Here is a 6,055-nt window from a genome sequence, read left to right as displayed (position 1 = left end):
GCTATAAATTTGAAACAACAGGCATTCAATTTCAACTAAATTATTTAAAAATTCTTGACTGTGCTATAACATCTCCATTATATTTATATATCTTTTACTAATCAAATCTATTATATCTGTAGCTGCGTTAGTTATTGGTTTCCAGCTGCCTCTTTCAGCAATGAAAAGCAAGGTTAAAATTTCTCATCCATTGCTTTGAATTTTTCAGAAAATCTTATACATTTGTCAATCATAAAAATAATCCTTTAGAAAATATCCCCCAATATTTATATCACTCACTTATCAGTGAAATGTCTTCAGGTTTAGAAACACATGTGAAATACCTGGACTGTAAATCATATGCCTGTACTTATATTGAAATGCCGTATATCTTACAAAACAAGAATAAAAAATAATGAAATTTCCCTACTAAACTAACACACGCTAATGAAGAGTTTATCACTCTTAAGAAGAATGCAAGTTTTTAAATAGCCTTTCTTCCAAAATTAAATTTTTATTGCTTTATTGTTAAATATATAGTCACAATTTTTCCCTTGTCATGAGCTGACAAAGAGAATGTACATATAAGTACAGAAGCTCAGGTCTTCACTTACTTGCTGTGTTTCCAATCTTACTGTTCTTAATTATTATTTCTTGAAAAAATCCTTTTACATTTATGGACAACAATATAATATAATCTACATATCCCTTGTGCCCACTTATAGATAAACTATAAGTTTTCATATATCTCTGAAATCTATGAGAAAATAAGGATGATAATGACAACCACTATTCACTGAAGAATTATTTTTTAGAAAGTTAGATGATAAACATATAGATATTAATATCAGTACATAAATGGATATATAGGCATAGATAAATACATATTTTAGGCATCTTGTTCAGCTAATAATAAGGTGGACTTGCTCTTTTTTTAAATTCCCATGTAGAAAAAAATAGAAATTTAAATAAATTTTTTCCTACTTCTATGGGCTGATTGTCTTTTTCACCCCTCAGGATATGCAACCACATTTGGTGAAACCACTATTCCAGCTGGAGCCATAATTAAAAATTGATATTATTCATCTTTCATTCTCCTGGAAGATTTCATTCTTTAACCTATGTGGTATACATTCTATATATTTAAACATTTATAGAAACAACTGGACTGTGCTTTTAGTTCCTCTGTTGACACAGCTTTCTCCAAGTGAAATTGGGCCAACTCAAACCATTTCTAAATATCTTTGTATTTGCTTAAGTTACTATATTATTTGCCCTCTGAATTAAGTTTCACACATTTGATCATTTTTTATTCTTGTTGTATTAGGATATCTTGACTCCTCTTAAATAATGATCATTGAATCTTCACTGCCATCCTTTTTTTTTTTTTCTTTCCTCATAAACAATAAGATAAAAAAAATAAGATTCAGTCTATAGTAATTTAAACATATAGTTTCACATTTGGAAACAACATTTTAAATGAGCTTTTTTTTTAAATGAAAGATTATCCATCTTTCATATAACTCCACTTTTCAGATCTGTATTCATGAATGACATTCCATTTGTCTGGATATTTTTTCCACAATGCCTTGAGACATGAACAATGCAGAGATAATTATGAAATAAATTAGTACCCTGAGAAAATTAATTTCAATAATGTAGTAAAGCAGAAGCTAGAATGCAATGAGTTAGGAATTTGAAAGTAGTTGATGAATAGAAGGAAGAATGTGAAGAATGACGTTCTAAGTGGTTTTACAATGAACTAGGAGAGTCTTATTTTCAGAGCATAACAGAAGAGGTGGTTTTGGATTCTGATAAGCAGAACAATTGAAGCAGAGATCATTTTAGGTAAAACATGAGGTCACTAAGTACTGAGGTGGTGGGAAGAATAAGATCATTAAAAGATGTGGTCATGGACTGGAATGTCTAATTAGATACCCTAGAAAAAAAAGGATACACAATCTATATGAAGGTTAAGTCAACTGACGAGAGGCAAAGATTGTTATGTTTATGTGGGTAGTAACTATGAGGCTGTCATTAATAGAAGGGTGTGTAAAAGGAGATATTTCCCAAAGCAGGGCAGAGGGCTGTTTAGAGAGGATAATCAATATATTTGTAAATATAGTACTTATAAAAACATCATATGTGGAAAATCATTTTGGCACATTTTTGATGTTCTATTTTATACTCTTAACGACTTATCAATGTAAATTGTTTTTGAAAAAGGTTTTATAACTTTTTGTAAGTACAACCCTGACAGATTAATGAGCATAAGACAAATGATTGACATGCTTCTTACAGCTGCCTTTGTCTTAATAAACACATGTTCTTTTCAAAGTGTTAGAATGTGTAACATTTTAACATGCCCATATTTTAAGAACTGCCCTATCCTTTTTTTCAAGTTGTAGATACAAAAATGAAGAACTGGCCTCATATCTACCTGAATAGCATTATGATCACACCAGCAGAGTTTGTTGTTTGATGTTAGGAATTATGATGTATATCTTAAACTTCATGTTCTTTGAATATAAGCCAAGATTAATAACATAGCATTTGTATTAACTGATATGAGTTAATATATGTAAAGATATGTTGTAAATTCTAATGGTCTAGTAAATTTTATTACATCAAATATTGAATTAGAAATGATGAAATAATGTTTTCAATACCCAGCTTAATTTTTTTATTTTATTATCCCTTTGAAATTATAATTTCAGTTATAATCTTCAAAATCCCAAGGTAATATTTAAGGCATTGCCATATCTCTCCTGGCAATCCTTGTGCTTCTATGAGTAAGTCTTGAAAATAATCATCTTCACAGCATTCATCGTTTGCTTGTTATTGTTTTTTTAATAGCTACTATTAAATGGTTATTTATTTAATAGTTTCTATGTTCAAGGGACTGAGCTAGAGTAAAAACTAACCAAATTGTGGAAGGACTCATTCTCAATTTTTAGAAGCATTTAGAAGCACTTAACAAGTGATTTATTAAGGATTTGGTATATAATCCTAACAATGAGTGAGAAGTGAAGGATATCATTCCCAAGGAAAATTATTATAACCACAAATGTCCTCTAACTTTTCCCATTACTAAAATCCACAGCCACAATGAGCCATTAATAATAAGAATCTTTTTTTTAAGTTTTTATTGATTTATTTTGAGAGAGTGAGAGCACACACAGGAAGGGCAGAGAGAGAGTGAGAGACAGAGTCCCAAGCAGGAACTTGATCCTATGATGCAGGGCTTGAACCATGAGTTCATGATCTGAGCCCAAATCAAGAGTCGGACGCTTAACTGACTGAGCCACCCAGGCACCCCTCAATCATGCAATGAGGAATCTTAAAGCAGATACAGGTATGAAAATGACTGAAAAGTTTGAGAAATACTACTTTAAATGAAAGCATTTTTTGTTTAAATTGTCACCTTGTGTGTGTGTGCATGTATAAAACAATAAGAAATATAATAGATTAGAAATGGCAAGTTAGAAACAAGATGGAACTGAAATAGGTAGAGGGTGAAATATACACACAGCAATGTGGTGTATCAGCTTAAAGCAAGAATGAGAATTGTTATGTACACTTGGCAAATTGACCATTTGATTAATATGTTACATTCCTCATTCACCCTGATAATATTCCTTGTCTGGAGGTCTATTCTCATATAAATAATGATGGTTTCTTTTGGTTAGTATTTATATGGTACATATATTCCTTTATTTTTCTTTTACTTCATCTATAACTTGATAGTTAAAAAGTTTTCCTTGAGGAATGAGGTTTTTTTGTTGTTTTTTTTTTTTAATCCAATTTGGCCATTTCTGCCTCCAAATAGTGACAATTAGTCTATTAACATTTAATTTAGTTGTAAATATGATTGAGATTACATATACCATCTTGTTCTTTGTTTTACTTTACTCCTGCACATCTTTGTTTTGTTGCCTTTTATTTCCACTAGTGGGTCATTATTTAAAGTTGTTTTTTTTTTTTCAATTGTTTACTCTAGGTATTACAATATACTCTCCGTAATGTATCAGTCTGTCTAAAAGTAGTATACCCTTTAACTTGTAGTAGAATACATTATACCATGATTTCATCTCTCACATCCTCACATATGCTGTCACCCCCACATTACGTTACTAAGATTTTTAACTGTTTTATGTTTATACCATTTTGGTTAGATAGTGTATTATCTTTTAAATATATCAGAACTAAATGAAAGGACTCTTTTATATCTACCATTATTTTCTTCAAATTTTCAGCTTGCTTTCTTTATTTATGTACAACCACATTTCCATCTAATATAATTTTCCTTCTGCCTAATAAACATTGTTTAAAATGTTTCAATTATGGGTTTGCTGGCAATGGATCTTCCAAAGTTTTTTTCTATGAAAAAACTCATATTTTGTCATGATTTTAAAAGATATTTTAAGTGAATACATAATTCTGGGTTCACAATTTTTGCTTTTAGTATATTAAAGAATCCTTCCATTGTTTTCTGGCTTCCAAAATTTCATATGAAAAATTGCTGTTGACTCAGGTCTGTTTCTCTGTGTATAAAGTTTCTTTTTTTTCTTTTGACTGCTTTATTTTTTTTTTCTTATAGTTTTCAGCAGCTTGACTCCGGTGTGATTTTTTTAAAAAATATTCATTGCTTGAGAAAGAATGAAATATGGCCCTTTGTAGCAATGTGGATGGAACTGGAGAGTGTTATGCTAAGTGAAATAAGCCATACAGAGAAAGACAGATACCATATGGTTTCACTCTTATGTGGATCCTGAGAAACTTAAGAGAAACCCATGGGGGAGGGGAAGGAAAAAAAAAAGAGGTTAGAGTGGGAGAGAGCCAAAGCATAAGAGACTGTTAAAAACTGAGAACAAACTGAGGGTTGATGGGGGGTGGGAGGGAGGGGAGGGTGGGTGATGGGTATTGAGGAGGGCACCTTTTGGGATGAGCACTGGGTGTTGTATGGAAACCAATTTGACAATAAATTTCATATATTGAAAAATAAATAAATAAATAAAATAAAAATATTCATTGCTTGGGGTTCTTGAGATTCTTATCCATGCACTGTTGCCCTTTACTAAATTTGGAAACTTGATAGGCATTATTTCTTCAAATAATTCTATATTTCCTTTCTTTCCTTCTCTATTTGGCAGATAAATATAGGTAATATTTCCCCACTGTTCCTGGATTTCTTGTTCTCCTTTGTGTACTCTTTTGTGCCTTTGTTTTAAAGTTTGCCATTAATCTCTGTTGATTTATTTTATTTTATTTTATTTTTTTGACTCTGAGGATTTTGATAAACCTTTGAGTCTACTGATAAACCTTTTGAAAGAATTCTTTACCTGTGCTATCTTCTATAAATCTGCTTTATGTAATAGATTGTATATAATTTGGCATTCATATTTAACCCCTTGTTAGAATTTCCAGTGTGTCACTAAAATTTCCCAACTGTCCACATCTATTTCCAACTTTTTCACAGGATTTTTTAGCATCTTAATCATGACTATATAAGTTAAAAAGCTTTTCTGATATGTCTAACACTCGGTTAACCTTGGGTGCTACTTCTGAATTATGCAGGGTCTGACGACCCAGAGGGCTTTTCTCTCTATTCTATGCATTTGTCCTTTCTCCAGCGGCACACTTTTTTTTTTTTTCTTATATTTCTAATTTTTTGAATTATCCTCTCCAGCTCAGTTTTAGGAAATCCCTGTGTGCCTGTGTGTTGGTTTGGAGCTTTGTCAGTGTTTCTGCACATCCTTCAAACCCTGGAACATTAAATCTGCCTCATGTCTGTGGAGACCCTTTGTGGGATTGAGTGTCCTGCCCCTTTCCTAGTGGCAACAATCTTCTGATTTATATCAGTACAGGATGATTGTTCTGATTGGTTTTTCTGCCTCTCTCATTGGGTCAGGTAGCTTTTTCTTCTAATCTCAGAGAACCTTTGCCTTGAAATAGAGTTTTCTGTCCCTCTCAAGTGCCTTACTAGCTGGTTATTTGCTGAATGACCTGTGGTGAGGTAGGGGTCTTTCCTTCCCCTCCTTCAAGAGCAGATGGATTTTGCTTCTACCCTCCCCCC

The sequence above is a fragment of the Panthera onca genome, chromosome B1 (assembly GCF_046562875.1).
Source record: "Panthera onca isolate mPanOnc1 chromosome B1, mPanOnc1 haplotype 2, whole genome shotgun sequence".
Classification (NCBI taxonomy): Eukaryota; Metazoa; Chordata; class Mammalia; order Carnivora; family Felidae; genus Panthera; species Panthera onca.
This window is presented reverse-complemented; position numbering follows the sequence as displayed.